The sequence below is a fragment of the Lissotriton helveticus genome, chromosome 7 (assembly GCF_964261635.1).
Source record: "Lissotriton helveticus chromosome 7, aLisHel1.1, whole genome shotgun sequence".
Classification (NCBI taxonomy): Eukaryota; Metazoa; Chordata; class Amphibia; order Caudata; family Salamandridae; genus Lissotriton; species Lissotriton helveticus.
In genome coordinates, this window is record NC_136068.1 from 1,582,662,964 (window position 1) to 1,582,684,626 (window position 21,663).

Below are 21,663 nucleotides of genomic sequence, written 5' to 3' on the forward strand. Positions count from 1 at the left end.
CTCACTTACAAAATCAATCCATTGCTGTGACAATAATCTAGCCCCCAGCCCCGCCACATTCCATGACAGAAATCTCTCCGGGGTATTTTCACTACAAGTCCCCTTTTCAATAGATACCATGGGCAACAAATCTTCCAGCGTCCTACAATCACAATCCTCTCCTGTAACAGTGTTTATGCAATTAACAATTATTCCCTCCTTACTGCAAATAGTGGTTGGGGTAGCTAGTTCGCCCACAAAACCCACAGGGCTTGCAATAATACTCCCATCACTCACGTTCACTGTTGCCGATGTTAAACTCATTTCATCCTCATTATTTAGCACTTTTCCAACAGGGTTACTTCCCCCAACCACTTCCCCCTCCCGATGGAATTGCACGTCGGAACTCTGTCAATATCCCCACCTCATCTGACCCTGCCCATTCTGCGGGAAGAATGCCGGTGTATAACAATTGTTTGTTCTTACGGTGGGCACAACAGTGGGACCAGCCTCTACCCCAGTACAGAGACTAGATCTCAATAGTTCCCTACAGCCCCCTAGCAGAGTAACAGGTCTCGGATAGAAGAAGGTTAGGTCCACAACCCCAATCCCTCCAATATTAATATTCCAACCAGATCCCGTTATCAGCCCCACCACCCTTGGATCCTGAAAGTTGATTATAATACACTCACCCCCCTGCTTTTTTAGGGTATTCCCTATCCAATTGACTCTTCTTGCCCCAATTATCAGGCCGTCCACTCCCCCTGGCAGAGGTCTATTGACACGAAGCCAATGCATGGCCTTGTTTTTTAGCATGTCAAAAGTTTCTCTTTGGCCCTCCATTAGGGGTGGGACATTGGTAAGTATGGCCACATATGGGTAGGAGTCCGGGGTGAGCTGTACTGGAGGGATCCTAGTCGGAGCTTTAGTTATATGTGATTTTGTGGGTGCTTGGTCTGGGGGAACACGGCAATGTGTGAGGATGTTTTTCACTGCCACAACAGTATTGGTCCCATTCCCATTGCTAGGGGCATCCCTCGTGGGACCACCACCCACTACTATGTTTGTCATAGGCCCCACCTTATTCCCAGTAACATTACTAGGAGGGATTTTATCATTTCCTGGCCTTTTGGCCATAGGTTTCCCCTGCCCAATCGGCAAAAGTGTGGTAATTGTGGTGGTTAATTTTGAAGGATTTTTTACACTAACCTTACAACCCCTATTAGTATTGTTAACGGAATTGGTGTTCCCACTGGTACTAATAGTTTTAGTGCAAATTAAATTAGATACATTCATACTGTTCTTCCCTTTGGTTTCCTGGACAGGGGTAACGCTTGCAGGCGGGGATTGCAAATCTACCAACACGACTCCCTGATCTTTATTAGCTATCTGCGTTTGCTTCCCGTTATCTCCCAATCTATTGCTAGACTTGATTAAGGATTTAATGATAAAAAAATTATCTAGGCTAGCTTGTTCAAGATGGTCAAGTTGTTCAGCTAGCTTTTGCAATCTAAGCTCTACGGGGTGCAGAAGGGAGCGCATTATTTTTCCCACTTCTATCAGGAAATCATGGTTTGGAGAAGGTGAACCCGGGAGTTCTATAGGAGTTGGATCGTTGGCTGGGACTGCCAATGTTGTAGGGGACGCCAAAGTTAATGGGTCCACTTCTAATTGGACTGCTATATCCTCCCCCATCGGCGTTACTACTTCATTCGTTACAGGGACATGGGTTAAAAATGATTTGGAACCCAACTTCCTATGCTTTCTCACAGGTTTTTGTGATTGTGCTTTTTTAGTAGTAACTCCCCATTTCCTTTTAACACCAGGCTTGGATTTAAGCACTTCTAAATGCACACATGGTTTTACTAAAACTCCATTTTTTTAGAAGATTGTCTTAATCCACCAGAATGCTCAACAGACAAACCAGTTCCCACAGTAACTGATGAAAAAATGTCAACTAGCTCAGTATGGGGAGGTATATCAAAGAGGGGGTCCTGGGTAACTGGTAGAACAATAGATGACAATGGTGTAACCAGCGCAGGAAAGTTCAAACCTTGATTTTTTTCAGGCGGATTTTTCAAAAGCTCAATCGAGAGCCTACGCCCAGCTCGTCTTTCCGCCAGGGCAATCTCTTTGTCAATATCCTGTGGCAAGCGTTTGAAATAAGAATCAAGAGGGCCCATGACAGCCGGTTCTGTCTCTGTCATTAAAGGCAGCAGCATAGGAGTGCCTGTTATAGAAGCCATAGAGTGGAAAACCCCCCTTCAGCCCCACAATGAAACCACAAGTCACAAATCAATTAGTATATCCAACAATGGGACAGTACCTGGGCTGAGAATGTTAATAGGGTGGCCCAGCCCGGCCTCCAGCGGCCCCGGACGGCCACAGACGGTCCCGCCCTTGTCCCGGGCTTCTCCCGGCGCTCCCGCGCGCTCCCGCGCAGCGAGGAGTAAGCGTTGGTATATAGGGATGGAAATAGGTGAGAGGGCGGAGCTTGCAGGGAGAGCGGCCCAGGTGTTCTCTGCCGGGCTATCAGGGACTCCTGGGATATGGAGTCCCTGACCACGCTGCTCGCAGCCCTGCAAGACTGACCAGCGCCCCGAAACTCCAACCACGTTCCCCCGGCGCAGTCCTGTCTCCAGACAGCGATGCGGGACCCGCGGAGCGGGTCCGGCGAGAGGTAGGCGTTCCTGGGATAAGCAACAGCACACTCCGCAAACGGGCGGCAGAAACAAAGATAGAGGGTCCCAGTGAGACTGTAGAGGCGAGGGCTTTTAGGTCCGTTGGTGAGGGGGCGGAGCTTGCAGGGAGAGCGGCCCAGGTGTTCTCTGCCGGGCTATCAGGGACTCCTGGGATATGGAGTCCCTGACCACGCTGCTCGCAGCCCTGCAAGACTGACCAGCGCCCCGAAACTCCAACCACGTTCCCCCCGGCGCAGTCCTGTCTCCAGACAGCGATGCGGGACCCGCGGAGCGGGTCCGGCGAGAGGTAGGCGTTCCTGGGATAAGCAACAACACACTCCGCAAACGGGCAGCAGAAACAAAGATAGAGACCCACACGAAGAGAGTGGCAGCCACATGTGTTGGCCTGCTAAGAGGTCTCAATCCCTTCCTGAAGTTTTTCGATTCAGCAGTTCGGCAGCTCATTGTCCAATCTTCAATATTATCGCGTTTGGACTATGCCAGTGTGCTGCTTCTGGGGGCAAATAAAGCCGAGATACAGCGACTCCAACGAGTCCAAAATTCGGCTGCCAGAACCCTGGTTGGGCTCCCTCACCGGTGTTCTGTCAAAGCCGTAATCAGAAGACTGCACTGGCTTCCGATTAATTCTTGAATCCAGTTTAAATCTCTGTGCCTGGCGTTTAAGATCTTAAAATCCGTCTGTCCGGAACTATTGCATCCACTTTTGACCCCGTATGTTCCCCAGCGTAGTTTGCGCTCACTCGGACAACACCTGGTGATCGTACCACGGACTAAACTCTGCGGCATTGGTGGTCGCTCTTTTCGGGTCATAGCAGCCACGCTTTGGAACTCTTTGCCGGTCCATATTCGCGGTATGGAGGACATGCTGGCTTTTCGGAAAGCTATAAAAACCTTTCTCTTTCCGTTATCATAGAGTTACAACTATGCTTGGCTGGCTCCTAGTCGAATCTGTATCTTTTAGATCTAGTAGCGCCGGGGCGCCTCTTTGCTGGGGCAGCTGTGCGCTGATAAACCATTTAACATAACATAATATAACAGGTCCGTACAGATAGGCACTTTGTCCATTTGGTGTTGTAGGACTATTTAGTGTGAAATTGTTTCTCGGACCCACCTTCAGCGAGGTATTGCTTTGGTATCTATTCTAAAGTAAGGAATCTTAGGCTAGAAGTCTCTATCAGATGAACAAGTTACTTACCTTCAGTAATCCCTTACCTGGTAGAGACTCCATCTAGCCTCAGATTACGTACCGACCCTCCCATTCTCCCTGCTCTGCAAACAGATTTCTATGGACAGGGCTGTTTCCCTCTCAGGGCCCTAGCTTTCCACACGAGCGGTCAATGTTCTTTGTGGCTCTGCGTTCCTTGCCTAGAAAGTTGTGAAAAGAACCAGATGTCAGTGGGCTGGGGTAGCTCCTACATAGGCACCACACACGTCACTTCTGGTGCGGACAAATCCAACGACGCCACGTGTGGCTGAACTACACTACCGACCGGCGAGCAGGGGTACAGCTGACGAACAAATGTCTGGGTTCAGTCTGATGACTGCGGGCAATTTTAAGATAAAGAGTCTGCAGCTAGATAGAGTCTCTACCAGATAAACCATTACCAAATGTAATTAACTTGTTCTTTAAGAATCATAGATATAAGTGACCACAAAATGATAGAATATTATTGGAACAAATATGGAATTGTGTTCCCCTTGATACAGTTAATATTGTTTGTACTGTCATAATATTATTGTATTTATTTCTAAATTATAATTCGTGTTTATTAATTGCCCAAACTCTGTACATCAAAGTGATGAAGTACATTTGCAAATATTCTGAAGGTTGTTGTGATTTCCTAAACACAGTATTTATAGAGTGAAGGTGATTCCGTCGAAACATGAGTCAGCCTTGTCCTTAATCTGTTGATGTAATCCTAAACAGGAAGAAAAACAGGGATAAACTCTCTACAGTGCTTGACATTAGTGTGTTTTCAGTGATTTGTCTATTGGTATCTATGGTATTAAATATGCTTACCCAAGTACCACATTCTTAAATGGGTGGTGCCATTTGCAAGGGGAGACACAGTCAAAATTCTGTGTTTGTCTTGGTTGTTGTCTGAGGGTGGACGCCTCTAATTGATTAATTTTACGAGCAAGCCACAACAGGATGTTGTCTTCCTTAGCAGCCACTTTGCTCATTACTGCATTTATAGTCTGTAGCTGTATTGTACTGGCGGTGGCCCATGTGCGACTACTGGAGTCCCGATATTAGCACCTGGCATGTATAATATGCATTTTCTCAGTTCTCTATAAAAGTCTCTAATTCTCACAGTAATTCCCTTAATTGATTTGCACTCAAAGTTGGTATACCCCCTAACACTGACCACCTAAGTCCTGTAAGCCTAATGAATGAATGAATGAATGAAAAGCGTTTTATATCGCGCTACTTAGCCCAATGGGCGTCAAGGCGCCTAATCCAAATACCTGTCTTATACCCGGTGCAAGCTTACTGATAGGCTTTTATAAAACACCAACAGCCTGATTCATCATTCTCCCGTTTTGCGAGCCCCTAATAGCGATTCATAACGAATCGCTATTAAGGACTTGCAGAACGGGATTCATGTAGAAATTGAATAAAGAAATGCGATTCCTACACATTCCTTATTTGCGATTAGCTAATTGCTTATCGCTAATAAGGAATAACTTCCCATTCATTCCTATGGGCCAAAAGGCCCATAGGAATTAATGGGGAGTATTCCTTATTTGCGATTAGCAATTTGGTAATCGCAAATAAGATAGCGATTTAAAGGGTGCCAGGGGTGTCCAAAGGATACCCTGTAGCACCTCTTAAATGCAAATTGAAACAGGTGTTGCGCACACACATGTCCAAAGGAAATGTGTGTGTGCAACATGCAACTTAGAAAAATGCTTTTAAAAGCATTTTTCTTAGTTTTCGCTATTTACCACGAGGTTTGACCTCGCGGTAAATAGCGGGCCGAAATTGCGAATTCGCAATTTTTAAATGGATGATGAATTGCATTTAAGGAATCTCAAATAGAGATTCCTTAAATGTAATTCCTCGCAAAATAGCGAAATCGCTATTACCGATTTTTGCATTTGGGATGATGAATCCCAAATGCAAAAATAGCGCTCGCAAAGGGCCAGATTATCAGAATCTGGCCCTTTGCGAGCCGATTTCGGCTTGATGAATCAGGCTGCATGTTTTTAGTGCCTTTTTAAAAAGAGACAATGACGGTTGCGCCTTAATCTCCGCGGGGAGGGAATTCCACAGTTGGGGGGCCACAGTAGCAAATGCCCTTCCTCCCCATCTGACCTTCCTAATACGAGGAATGCACAGAAGATTCATGTTGGAGGAACGAAGGCTCCTGCTGGGGATGTAACAAGTTAGCAAGGAGCCTAGGGCATCCGAGGGACCCGCCAGTAAAGCTCCGAAAACCAGACATAGGATTTTAAACGAAATTCTAAACTGGATCGGAAGCCAATGAAGGTCCTTCCTGGCTAGCGTGGGGGAGAAAGAAATGGGAGTATCCAGAACAAATCTAGCCGCCGCGTGGACCCGGTATTGGACTTCTACCATTCACCCTCATTAATCAGTCTATGCAGTCTCCGCCATTTCAACAGATTCAGAATATACAACAAAAGTCAATCAAATTGCGAGAAAAACCTTTTACTTGTTAAGGAGTTAATAAACCCAGAATAGGGAATTCCTATCTCAACTGATGGAGAAGTGTGTGACACATGAGGGTACTCCGATATTCAGCCCCACCCTCGCCATCATGTTTTCTTTTTATAAGTGTAATATAAATAGGGCCCGTTAGGGCATTCTTGACACTTTGGCAAATGCAGCTATGGATCAACTTTCCACCTTGATTGGAAGGAACAGACAAGTATGACCCGAGCATCTCCCTCAATTTACCTGGAGATAATGTGTATTCCGCCAGAGTCTGTCAGTCATATTTGATTTATTGTTATGAGTTCTGGCAACCTTTCACTACAAGTGCACACAAAAAGAGATCCCCATTTTATTTTAAAGGCTTCATTTTAAGCTAATTGTAGTGCAGTATACGTGATACAAAATCATTTCAGAAATCGACACTATCCTAGTGAGGGTGTAAACATATATATATATATATTTTTTTTTATTAAAGCAGACAACATACTTTAAGGATTCCTGCATGCCGGATCTTTAACCATAAATAGTTTTGCCATAATGAATTTTAAGTATTTCGACAGATGTAGATGGCATTCGTACCTGATCTTCATATGTTCTTCCAGACTTTCGGGACTGTTCGCAAGAAGAGGCCAAATTTTGTCTCTGCAAGAAAGATCTTCCGAGGCAACACTCACAGATGCTGGCCTTGGTGTGGCTCAGCCCAGAGTCGCACTGCTCTGCTCTCTGGAATGTCCTTGAAGTCTCTCTCTCCGAGAGGTCTGGCAATAACTCATTTATACAATTCAAAGTAAATATATTGAGAAAAATAAATATCGTGATGCAAGGGGAGAGAAATGACATAAGAAATCTCTTGCACATTTGTATTAAATACTTAAGATTATCATACGGTCCCCTTAGCGTCATCTAAGAACTGGTTGCATACGATCGAAAAAAATAATAAATGTTGCTCAGTAATAGAAATCCATCGTTTTTGGCGAGTTAATAACGACTTATAACGTTTTAACAAACGAGCAAATGCCCGATATAAGGGGGCTTGTAAAAGTCATATAATGCATAATTCACAAGATAAGAACTGCAGTCCTGACTGGTGGATGGGGTCAGCGCCTCACAAAATGAATGCCCATAGGTACCCTTTCAGCATTTTCCATCGATTTTATTGCACAGAACGTTAGTGTCCCATATGTTAACGAGTGGGGGAAGGACCCTTGTAACAAGCTTTGGAAATGCAATAGGTCTTGCATTTGCTTGCTTTCGAGCTTTTGGCGTTGTAAGTGGCAATTTTTTTACCCATGTGTTATGGATGTATTAGGTGATATGTAGTGGAATTATGCGGATTTGATGGGAATTGTTAGTTGTGGAGGAGCATGAAGCATGAGGAAGGAGACTGAGTAGGTGAAGAGCAGCATGAGGCAAAAGGAAGGAGAGTAAGTAGAGCAGCGTAAGGCACAAGGAAGGAGAGTGAGAACAGCAGTGTGAGGCACAAGGAAGGAGAGTAAGAAGAGCAGCATGAGGCACAAGGAAGGAGAGTGAGGAGGAGAAGAGCAGAGTGAGGCAAAAGGAAGGAGAGTGAGGAGGAGAAGAGCAGAGTGAGGCACAGGGAAGGAGTAAGAGAGGAGTAGCGTGAGACACAGGAAGGAGAATGAGAAGAGCAGCGTAAGGCACAAGGAAGGAGAGTGAGAACAGCAGTGTGAGGCACAAGGAAGGAGAGTGAGAACAGCAGCGTGAGGCACAAGGAAGGAGAGTGAGAACAGCAGCGTGAGGCACAAGGAAGGAGAGTGAGGAGGAGAATAGCAGAGTGAGGCACAAGGAAGGAGTAAGAGAGGAGTAGCATGAGACACAGGAAGGAGAATGAGAAGAGCAGCGTGAGGCAGAGGAAGGAGAATGAGAAGAGCAGCGTGAGGCACAAGGAAGGAGAGTGAGGAGAAGAGCAGCGTGAGGCGGATCACACCCAAAATATAGATTCCAAAATATCGACAGACAAAATATCGAATTCCTATCTACAAACAGGTAAGTACCAAAATATTGAACACAAAATATCGTTTAAAAATATATATTTTGTAAAAATATCGAATTTCTTAAAAATAATGTAAAAGAAAAAAATATTAAAAATAAATACCTAAAATATACTTACAAATACTTAAATTACCTTAAAATTATTAAATAATTAATTTGACTTATAAAAAAAACGTACAATCATATATGTTAAAACATATATATATATATATATTAACATAATATTAATAAAAAATACACAATATTATTACCGTAGGATAGCGGGAGTGTAAAAATTACTATTCCCACTCCTGGAAGTGCAACAGTAGGGAAAGCGTTGGATAGTGTAGGGGTAAAAATTACTATTCCCACTCCAAAGAGTGCAACAGTAGGGAAAGCGTTGGATAGCGTAGGGGTAAAAATTACTATTACCACTCCAGAAAGTGTAACAGTAGGGAAAGCGTTGGATAGCGTAGGGGTAAAAATTACTATTCCCACTCCAGAGAGTGCAACAGTAGGGAAAGCGTTGGATAGTGTAGGGGTAAAAATTACTATTACCACTCCAGAGAGTGCAACAGTAGGGAAAGCGTTGGATAGCGTAGGGGTAAGAATTACTATTCCCACTCCATGAGAGTGCAACAGTAGGAAAAGCGTTGGATAGCGTAGGGATAAAAATTACTATTCCCACTCGAGTGAGTGCAACAGTAAGGAAAGCGTTGGATAGCGTAGGGGTAAAAATTACTATTCCCACTCCAGAGAGTGCAACAGTAGGGAAGGGGTTGGATAGCGTAGGGGTAAAAATTACTATTCCCACTCCAGAGAGTGCAACAGTAAGGAAAGCGTTGGATAGCGTAGGGGTAAAAATTACTATTACCACTCCAGAGAGTGCAACAGTAGGGAAAGCGTTGGATAGCGTAGGGGTAAAAATTACTTATCCCACTCCAGAGAGTGCAACAGTAGGGAAAACGTTGGATAGCGTAGGGGTAAAAATTACTATTCCCACTCCAGAGAGTGCAACAGCAGGGAAAGCGTTGGATAGCGTAGGGGTAAAAATTACTATTCCCACTGCAGAGAGTGCAACAGTAGGGAAAACGTTGGATAGCATAGGGGTAAAACCTACTATTCCCACTCCAGAGAGTGCAACAGTAGGGAAGGCGTTGGATAGCGTAGGGGTAAAAATTACTATTCCCACTCCAGAGAGTGCAACAGTAGGGAAAGCGTTGGATAGCATAGGGGTACATTTTACTATTCCCGCTCTACTGAAAATAAATTAATATAATTCACATAATTATCAATTAATCAATTAATAAAAATTAGTTACCGATTAAGAATTAATTAATTACCAATTAAAAATTAATTAACAATTTATTCAAAATAAATGACAATAAATACATTTACATATTTAATTAATTATAAATAAATTACTTCCCGCCCTATTCCCCTATAAACCCACAACCCGCTACAGAAAATACATTAATATTATTGACATAATTATCAATTAATAAAATTTAATTATCAATTAAGAATTAATTACCAATTAAAAATTAATTAACAATTATTATAAATAAATACCAATACATTAATTAACATATTTAATTAATTATAATTAAACTACTTCCCACCCTATTCCCCTATAAACCCACAACCCGCTACAGAATTAAATTACGCAAAAATTAAATAACATCAAATTAATTACTTCAAATAAATTGCAAAACATATACACTTTTCACACATATACTAACATGCAAAGCACTTAAAAAAAATCGATATTATTAAAAATTCGAAATTTTTAATAAACGATATTATGTACTTCGATATTTTGACTTTCTATATTTTTAAAATCGATATTACATTATTTTACCTTAAAACGATATTTTTGATGTCTATATTCTGTCCATTCAATATTTTGTCCATTCTATATTTTGGAATCGATATTTGTGTTAGTCTATATTTTGGAATCGATATTTTGACCATATACCGCGTGAGGCACAAGGAAGAAGAGTGAGGAGGAGTAGCATGAGACACAAGAAGGAGAATGAGAAGAGCACCATGAGGCAGAAGGAAGGAGAATGAGAAGAGCAGCGTGAGGCAGAGGAAGGAGAATGAGAAGAGCAGCGTGAGGCACAAGGAAGGAGAATGAGAGGAGTAGCATGAGACACAGGAAGGAGAATGAGAAGAGCACCATGAGGCAGAAGGAAGGAGAATGAGAAGAGCAGCGTGAGGCAGAGGAAGGAGAATGAGAAGAGCAGCGTGAGGAACAAGGAAGGAGAGTGAGGAGAAGAGCAGCGTGAGGCACAGGGAAGAAGAGTGAGGAGGAGAAGAGCAACATGGGGCACAAGGAAGGAGAGTGAGAAGGAGAAGAGCATCAGGAGGCAAAGGAAGGAGAGTGAGGAGGAGAAGACCAGCGTGAGGCACAAGGAAGGAGAATGAGGAGCAGCTTGAAGCAGAAGGAAGGAGAATGAGAAGAGCAGCGTGAGGCAGAGGAAAGAGAATGAGAAGAGTAGTGTGAGGCACAAAGAAGGAGAGTGAGGAGGAAAAGAGCAGCGTGAGGCACAAGGAAGGAGAGTGAGGAGGAGAAGAGCAGTGTGAGGCAAAGAAAGGAGAGTGAGGAGAAGAGCAGCGTTAGGCACAAGGAAGGAGAATGAGAAGAGCAGCGTGAGGACGAAGGAAGGAGAATGAGAAGAGTAGCGTGAGGCAGAAGGAAGGAGAATGAGAAGAGCAGCGTGAGGCACAAGGAAGGAGAGTGAGGAGGAGAAGAGCAGCGTGAGGCACAAGGAAGGAGAGCGAGGAGGGGAAGAGCAGAGTGAGGCACAGGGAAGGAGAATGAGAAGAGCAGAGTGAGGCACCAGGAAAGAGAATGAGAAGATCAGCGTGAGGCTGAAGGAAGGGTAATGAGACAGAGGGAGAGAGAGGGAGGGAGACAGAAACAGGGAGACAGAGAGGGGGGGGAGACAGAGAGAGAGAGACAGAGGGAGGGAGACAGAGACAGACAGAGATAGAGACAGAGACAGACAGAGACAGGGACAGACAGAGACAAATAGAGGCAGAGACAGGAACAGGGGCAGACAGACAGATGGAGAGGGAGACAGAGAGGGACAGACAGGGACAGACAGATAGAGGCAGAGACAGGGACAGGGACAGACAGAGTCAGAGACTGAGACAGACAGAGACAGAGAGGCAGAGAGGGAGACGGAGAGGGAGAGGGAGACAGAGGGAGAAAGAGAGAGGGAGACAGAGGGTGACAGAGGGAGGGAGAGGGAGGGAGACAGAGAGAGCTGGAGACAGAGGGAGACAGAGAGAGAGGGAGACAGAGGGAGGGAGGCAGGGGTAGACAGTCAGGGGGAGACAAAGATAGAGGGAGGGAGACAGAGAGAGAGAGAGAGGGAGACAGAGGGAGGGAGACATAGGGAGACAGACAGAGGGAGACTGAGGGAGAGGGAGACAGAGGGAGAGAGAGAGGGAGAGGGAGGGAGACAGAGGGAGGGAGACAGAGGAACGGAAACAGAGGGAGGGAGACAGAGGGACGGAAACAGAGGGCGACAGAGAGCGGGAGACAGAGTGCGGGAGACAGAGGGCGACAGACAGAGGGAGACAGACAGAGGGAGACAGACAGAGGGAGGTAGACAGACAGAGGGAGACAGACAGAGGTAGGAGGGCGACAGAGGGAGGGAGACAGAGGGAGCGAGACAGACAGAGAGACAGAGGGAGGTAGACAGACAGAGGGAGACAGACGGAGACAGACAGACGGAGACAGACAGAAGGAGAGAGTGGGGGGGAGACAGGGAGAGAGAGACAATTAGAAAGAGAGAGAGGGAGACAGACAGAGTGAGTGAGAACCCCCCGAACCTCCCTTAGGTGGTTTGGGCTCGCTCATTACGCTCGCTCTCTACACTGCCTTACTGTGTGCCAAAATGATTAACCTCCAAAAAGTGTGTCACCAACATGAAAAGTTTGGAAAGCTGTGTCGTAAGTGCTTCAAATCATTTATATCTGTTACTGTGTAATGGTTGTTTCAGCACACCTATTTTACACTAGAATGACACTGGTTCAATAAATGCTTATTGAAAAACGTCCCCACCGTTTATCTGTGTATCTCTCTGAGACAAAGTGTGCATGAGTGACTGAGTGAAAAGTTGTACACTGTTTCCACGATCCCTGATGGGACAGAGTTGCCATGTTCGATAGTTGCCAAGAACTATTCTCTCCTTGGTAAGAGGGGTTCCTAGTGACACTGTGAGCTAGCTGGTATACAGGCTGACATATCCAGTAGGGGTGTCCAGAATCAGCCTGACTCCAATCCTACAGTATATGTTGTCTAAACGCGCAGATCCTATATATGTTTATAGGAACTACACAACACCAGCTTTTCACTTTCAATTCCCCACATGACACTAACAATCGACTGCAGAAACCCCTTGGCTAATGTTTCAGTTATTAGTTCAGGGCTGACAACAAAATTAGAAAACTTTGAAAATAGAGATGATCAGGGCTGCAGAAACCCCTTGGCTAATGTTTCAGTTATTAGTTCAGGGCTGAAAACAAAAATAGAAAACTTGAAAATAGAGATGGTCAGCTCTGTGTCTGATAGGCATTAGAGAAAGAGCTGAGGGGGAACTGTCAGGCAGAGAATGAGCAGGCCTGACGTCTTTTAGAATTGTGGATGCTATATGTTGGTTGGAAGGTTATTTAAACAATCTCAGGTGGTCACAGTGGCCAAGAAGCAAATCAAAGGACAACTTATTGTTTTCCCCAGTATAAATACCTCATTACTTTGCACTTGATATTTCTTGATTTAACCAAAAGTGTCTGATCATCTAATGAAACCAGTTTTTTATGTAATAATATAGGACATCTTCATCTTCTTTAGCTAACTGTAAAGCAAGCAGTAACACTGACCCATCCAGTCTTGTTACATTGAGTACAGGATGCCATAAAACGTCCCTAAAACAGAAATAGCAGGACCAGATGACATCCCTAAAAAATGTATTGGGTGCCTTTCTCCAGGTCCTCTATTCTTGGACTTGATAATCCAGGGGCAGCTCTAGGCTCATGGCGGCTCTGGGCAGGGACCGTAGGTGGGGGGCCCCCATAGGAACGCAGGCGTGGAGGCCAGTGAAGGGGGGGGGGGTCAGGGTGTTTGGAAGTAGAACAGAGCCGGAGGCCACCAAATCCCTGCCAGGGGCCACCATGCAAATATGTATCCATCCTCAGAGGATTATTATATTAAGGATATATATTGGCGTGGCGGCCCCTGGGGTTTGGCGGCCCTGTGCAGGTGCACAGCTTGCGCATGCCTAAGGCCGCCCCTGGATAATCAATATTTGCAGAACTGGGATCTAGCTGCAATGTGTTATGCTATAAATTAATGAAGCCCCCTCAGCTAACACCATCATACCTCCAATTTTTACTGCTTAATGCAGATGTTAAATTTCATAAAGCATAGATTGCTGAGATTAGCAATACTTATTACCACCATAATTAACACAGGTTTGTATCTGAGTGAGGCATAATCAAACATACCAACAGGGCCATGGCGCTTACTAACTGGGCACTGATCAATCGGGTTCATGAAAACATGTTTGATGGGGGTGAGTGGTATTTGTGTTGAAGGTTATGAAGCACTTTGGTATCCCCAAACAATTTGTGTAACTGGTCTGGCTATTGTACCAAAACCTGAAAGTTCCATTCTTAGTCACTGCACCATAGTCACCATAATTTAATATAAACTAATGTACTTGTAAGGCTTACATTCTTTCACCACTTCAGTATGCTTAGAGCTGCAGTTCACATATCAATTATTTGATTAGTCTGGTTTTAGAAGTGTGTTTGTATTCAATATCAGTATGGCATTGTAACGGTGGAATTCCTCAAATATTTGGAGATGCAACGTTTTACTTTCCGGCTGGACCTGGGCCTCTCTTTTGCCTCGATTCATTGACTTTTACCTTCACTGCTTCCTTTTCTTCCTTTTAGAGACTACTAGTATTTCTGGATTACTGAGGAAATGGCCACCAGAAAAGATCTATTAAGTAGAAAATGGTTGAATTGACTACACATGCCATATTACTTACACCAGTGGGCGCAAAGTTAAGCAGGATGATGTACTGCGCTAATTATATTACTAAATAAAGAACATAGCTCTACTAATGTGGTTTAACTTTTCTGTAACTACTGCTAAGATGCGCCTCTGAATTAGTATCTTGGATCAGCAACTTCAGTGTCCCACGTGCCAGCATCTGGAAACAGACAGAGTATATACATTTTTGGTATGCCCAAGACTCATTGGGTACTGAGGCTTCATATTCAAGGGTCTAGATATTTATCTGGGCTGGAACCTGAATCTGTCAGTTGTCACCCTTTTGCTTGTACTGAACTTGTCTACTGCAGCAATCACCTTTCTTCTGCCTAATGGGGCAAGGGTGACCATAGCTTGCAATTGCAAGTATACTATGAAATTAGGGTGACTTTATAAAATCAAGAAACACACCAGATCTATGTTTTTGTGCAATGTCTGGCATAGAAACTCGGAGGGCCTTATGTCTGATACACAGATTTAATTTACGTTTGGCATATAGTGGATATAGATGAGTTGGAAACTGCTGTTAAAATATTTTGATTATTACACATGAATACTATTTGCCCTTCCGCTTTTGTGAATGCTGTATGGATGGACCTGTTGAAAATAAAAAAGTACCAGACTAAACAGTGGGTTTGCCCATCTCAACCCACGAAACCTGGGTGGAGAAATACTTAAAATATATGGGGGCAGATTTACAAACCCCTTGCGCCACTTTTGCGTCATTTTTAACATGGGAAAAGTGACGCAAAATTGGCACAAGTGGCTTGTAAATCTGACCCATGGTTTGTACACCATAGGGATAAACAAATCGAAAATCGCTCATGTGACAATGAAATAATTACCTTCCACTGGGGATTTGACTCAATCAAAAATACCTTTATCAAATATATGACCGAATCTGTATATCGATTACCATCCCATAATATTTGTAGATCTCTGGTGCAAAGTGTAAAACAACGAGCAAATTACAGTATATGAAAATAAGGCATCAACATCTTACAAAAAGGCAAATGCCTGCAAACACAGAATTGATCCTTGTCCATATTATGCCCTTTTGAACTCCTCCATTTTTAGAGTTGACGCATTTTGGCCATATTCATGAAAGGCCTCCTCAGGACTAGGAAGAACCGGAGAACCTCAACCTTACTCACCAGCAATGCCCCCACGGTGCTTTTCCCTGAGCAGCTCACTCCCATAGTCACCATAAGCATACTATGGTTTAAATAGTACAGTTACAAGGAGAAAGCAAGGTACTGCTGTCACAAAACTCACTTGACCATGTGACTACCTCCTAGTGGAATGCAAATAGGACTGAATATGCAACCACTTTGTGCTTATAATAACAAGGAAGCAAGGAGACAACAAAATGGACAATGATCTGTTCTGCATTACACAGGCATTTGTATTATTGTAAAATGTTGATGTCTTGTCTTTGTGGGTTGTAATTTGCTCGTTGTTTTTGCTGTGAAATAGCTTCAAAGAGAGCATGCTCAAACCTGGTCTCAATAATAACATGCATCGACATAGTCAATAGTTCTGCTTTTTGTTAGGGCAAATATTTTGTATTAGTTGGTGACTAGTGCCTCTTGCTGCCCCAAAAATAAAAATCCATACAGAAGTAATATCTTGGGCTTGAACAATATGGAAGCTGTCAGTAGGGTCCTTGTATGGAACAGGCTGTATTAGCATAAGATATACTCTCACAGACAAATGTTCTGTAAAAGGTGGCCGAGGATAATGTTTGTGTTGTAAGTGGTGAACTTAAAAGGCACGCTGTAACATATATAGCAGTAGATTCCTTTGTTAAAACTGTTGTCCGATTTGACCCCTATCTAGGATACCGTGTACCAGCCACTGAATTAATTTTATATTGTTGATGAAAGACTGATCCCACAAAAACAGTGAATACAATAATGTGTTAATTGATTGCTTTGAACAAGGTGCAGCAGATTAGACTTCTGCTGGCGTCCCACCGTCTATCTGCATCTGGCGCTACTAGTGCAAGCATGTTGACTTTATGTTCAAGGCTGTAGTATTATTTGTATTTGTGGAAGTTGGAATAGAAAGGGAACTTGCAGTACGCAGAGCAGCAGCGAAACAGTAATCGCGTGTGCTTAGGTACAGGTGGCAAGTGGGAAACATTTTAAAAGTCAAGTGTAGGTGGAAGCCAGCAAAATAAGTCCTCATGAGCTGCAAGATTGCCACTCGCCCACTCCTCACATACATCCATAGGAAAGGAAGAAAGGAAATTTGGTAAGATTCAAGACTTGTAAGAAGCAATTGTATTATTAGGAAATCCTGTTATATTACATAAATTTGCTAAGCAATACTCTGAAATCAGTTTAAAATAGAAAAGCTAAAGGTTTGGATAGTAATTTATTTCATTTTTGCAATTGTATTGTGGTAGAGGCAGAGTTGTTGTAAAGGGTAAGTTTTACTTTTGATTTTCATATTGTTCTGTAATTTGATATATGAATTTGTACGCATTGCTGCATGAATATAAAAAATTCAAAGCAAAAGGGGAAGTTTCAGTAAGGTAATGGTATGAATGAAAGATATAGTAGCAGTTTAAAATTAGGTAAACATGTATTAGAAATCAAGGGGCATATTACCAACAAGTAGCAATAATTATCGCTAAATAGGCTAAGCGACGATTTTTTTTATCGCTGCCTATCGCTGGATATGTTAGCGGAGAAAACATGCTATTAGCAACGTTTTTCTCCATTGTGCTAAAATATCCAGTGATAGCGGCGAAATACGTGAATATGGCTGAGAATACAGCGATATTCACGCATTAGCGACAAAATGCTCTGAGCCATGTTATCCACCTCCCATTGGATAACATGGCTAAGAACTGGTCTGGGCAGGTGTTAGTATTTGGAGATATTCGCGCTTAGCGTGAATATTTCCATCGCTACGCCTGCCTTGCTAGTAGGCGATAGCGACGTTAGCGACTGCTTTCAGTCGCTAACTGGTTGGGTACGCCCACTTTGCATGTCATTAGCGATAAACATCGCTGACATGCAAAGCGGGCCCCAAACCGCTCGCTATCCCCTGAAAGCTGTCGCTAACATCAGTTAGCGACAGCTTGCTAATAGGGCGATAGAATTATCGCCGCTTAGCGGCCGAAAACGGCGATAATTGCCTATCGCCCTGCTTGATAATATGCCCCCAAGTTATTAGTTGAGGTGGCTAGCACCCATCTTAAGTAATACTCACAATCCTTGTCAGGGATTTGACTCAATCAAAAATACCTTTATCAAATATATGAGCGAATCAGTGTATCGATTACCATCCCATAATATTTGTAGATCTCTGGTGCAAAGTGTAAAACAACGAGCAAATTACAGTATATGAAAATAAGGCATCAACATCTTACAAAAAGGCAAATGCCTGCACAATACAGAACTGATCCTTGTCCATATTATGCCTTTTTGAACTCCTCCATTTTTAGAGTTGACACATTTTGGCCATACTCATGAAAGGCTTTCTCAGGACTAGGAAGAACCGGAGAACCTCAACCTTACTCACCAGCAATGGCCCCACAGTACTTTTCCCTGAGCAGCTCACTCCCATCGTCACCATAAGCATCGTATGGTTTAATTAGTACAGTACAGTTACAAGGAGAAAACAAGGTACTGCTGACCCAGAACTCACTTGACCATGTGACTCCTAGTGGAATGCAAATCGGACTGAATATGCAACCACTTTGTGCTTATAATAACAAGGAAGCAAGGAGATAACAAAATGGACTGTTATCGGTTCTGCATTACACAGGCATTTGTATTATTGTATAATGTTCATGTCTTGTCTTTGTATGTTGTAATTTGCTCGTTGTTTTTGCTGTGAAATAGCTTCAAAGAGAGCATGCTCAAACCTCTAAAGTCACTAAATAATCCTGAGCTCAATCCCCTGATAGCTATGGCGCAGACAGGCTTAATTTAGAGGCAATGTGTAAAATATGTATGCAGTACTACAACAGTAATAGAGTCTGAATTCAAAAATCTCTAAATGAATTCGAAAAATAGAGTAAAATGTAATAAAGAAAATTACACCAAAATACCAAAATATCAAATAATCAATAAGGGTAACCAAAGATATATTTTTTTTAGAAATAGGGCCAAAAAGCACAAAGTGGCAACGACAGTTAATAGTCATGGTAGAACAGGACCTAGGTGCAATTTGACACTGACTGCAGTAGAGGGTGAGTCGGATACACTTACCAGGTAAGTCCTGGACAAAAGATTTTACCTTCTGACTTTAGTCCTTTAAGTCTCAATCCACCATAGGAGTTACCCTAGGATGTCAGGGAAGGCATTTAGGGCCAAATGTCTGACCAGTGTGACTTGCGACTCGCAATTTGCACTCGTTTGCGAATCCCAAATTGCGAGTCGCAATTCACAATGTATAACAGTGTCAGAGACACTGATTGCGATTCCCAGTGGGGTTGCAAAATGCAAGCCTCATGAATATTAATGAGGCACTCGCAATTTGTGGTCCCATTGGGAATGCTTGGCCCTCCCAGGGATGGTGGCCTGCTGGGCTCAGCAGACCTCTGTGCCTGGGACTGCTTTTCAATAAAGCAGTTTTTTTTATTTTTTAAATGCCGCCCATTTCCCTTAAAGGTAAATGGGATGCATTAAGAAAAAAAAAATGAACATTTTCGTTTAATTTTTTAAGGGCAGGTAGTGGTCCCTGGGACCACTGCCTGCCCCGAAAAAAATATTTTCCCCTGCATTTGTAAAGGGGAAGGGATCCCAATGGGACCCCTTCCCCTTTACAATTGCATTAACACCCTCTTGAAGAGGGCGGTAAATTGCAAGTGTTTTGCCACTTCAATTGCGTCCGCAAAACGTTCGTACATGGCTTGTGAGTCGCTATTAGGAAGGGAACGCACCTTCCTAATAGCAAGTCGCAAAACACTATTTTGTAAGTCGCATTGTTTTGTGGATCGCAAAATAGTGTTAGTACATTGACCATGTAGGTTTTTGCATGTGCAAACGGGTTGCAAACCTGTTTGCTCATGCAAAAACTGGTTGTACATCTGGCCCTTAAAGGCTTACAGGATGTCAGGAAGAGTCCAGTCCAGGTCTTGTTGTCATAGATCAGCTAAACAGTTGAGGGAAAGACTTCATGTAACTAGGTAGATCCCTATAACTAGAATAAAGCTGTGTTTTGCAGCAACCAAATAGTGGACACCCAAGAAATGCTTTGGCATCCTGTCCTCACTCTTTCAACAGTGGGTAAGCCTTATGACCCTTCGTGTCCATTTCTTTGTCTTGGGTACAAAAAGGAGGGCAGGTCCAGTCTTCTAGCCTCATATAAGGCCTCAGACATTAAGATCTTTTGATCTTCCACAGATCCAGAATTGATAGTGGGTGCCTGATGATGCCATATTTATGCCTGGCATGAGCTAGAGGGTGGAAATGCCCCCTGGGCAAACTTTGTACTTTGGACATTTTCAAGATGCCTTAAGCCTTTGGCTACACTAAACTTGCGCTCTAAGCCCTGCGTGTGTGTGTCTGTGTGTGAGAAGTGTACTATGGTAAGCCTAGTGTTCTCCAACACCTAAAACTAAAATCCAGTTTAAAGCAACAGCAAACTCAGAGATAGGCATCTGGTAGAACAAAACTGAGTTTTGCTGCAACCAGATAGAGGATAGCCCAGAATTGTTTTGCCATCCCGTCCTTGCCCTTTGAAGTGTGCCCGATGTGTGATATGTAAAACCTCAGAAGATCTGTCAAGCATGTTTTGATACTCCAGCAGGATTTGACACTAATGTAAAAAAAGCCTAGCTTTGATTAGAGACTGCTTGATTGGATGAACAAAAGAAGGGGGCAGGCCGGAGTGTTAGCTACATCTGCTAGCGACAGGTTTGGCCTCTATGAAATTAATCAAGTTCCTGGGCTCAGACCACAGGTCATCTTGTGAAGGGAGCATAACACCTCCCCGCACCCAAGGCCTTTTGTCCATTTTCTGGGAGCCACTTCACAGCGCATCAAAGGGCTATTCAGCTGCCTGGTGACAGTCGGAGATCCTGCAAATCGGCAACCAGATGCTATTGGCAGTGAAAAGGTAACTTTATAAAAGTAACCTTTCTCTGATAGTTATACAAAATGTGATATTACTATTAAATTTGATTTTGAATAACTTGTAAAAAGAGTCTTTGAAATATGTTTCTAGCTGTTTCTGAACCAAAATTATTAACATTAAATATAGTAATGTAACAAAGTGTTGTCCTATGGAACAGCCAGCCATGCTACAGTGAAAATAGTCATTTGTGGTTTATTTATATTAAGGACAAGTTTAACATTAAATTCCTACAATGCCTACTTTTACATACATTTAAAAAAAAAAATGAAACATTTTCGTTTAATTTTTCAAGGGCAGGTAGTGGTTTCTGTGACCACTGCCTGAACATAAAAAATATTTTTGGAGACAGTCACAAAGTGGAAGGGGTCCCTTGGTTGCAAAACATTGACACATACCTTTGCAGTCACCATTAGGAAGGTAATACCCCTTTCTAATAGCGAGTCGCAAATAAATAGCGACTCGCTAAATAGGCTTTGTACATGACCCATGAGGTTTTTGCATGCGCAAACGGGTCGCAAATCAGTTTGCGCATGCAAAAATGGGTCGTACATCTGGCCCTAAATCCTGTCTGGGAGGTGGTCACACCTCCCTGTGACAGGATGCCTATTGTTCTGCAGTCCCCTGCTCGAGCTTGGCTCAGCAGCAGGAGGGCAGAATCGTGTCTCTAGTCTGCAGCAACCATTTTGTGCTGTCCGAGTCTAGAAGACTAGTACCGGGGATATGGAGAGCCTGACGGAGGGCTCTCCAGTGCTTGGAATCATACTCTCACATGTTTACTGTGCCGGGTCTCATTCCAACATGTTTGATACCAAACATGAAAGGATTCATTGCGGCCAGTTTCGAGATCTGGTCATCGCGTAATTACTCAGTGCCCTTCTGTATAGTATATGGCTGTTCCACTTACAACCCGGGAGAATGCTCATGCTGGTGCACCCTCACACTTAGAAATTAGTACCCTGCCTTCAGGATTGTAAAGGCCTTCTATAGGGGTGACTTATAGGTTTTAAGTGCAGTGACCCTAAATATAGGAAACCTGTATATTTAGTAAGTGGTGCTAGCACCAGCTTATACAGGCTGCAATGGCAGACCTGTGGTTCCATTTTGAATGGTCTCCCAGGGGTGGCATAATGCATGCTTCA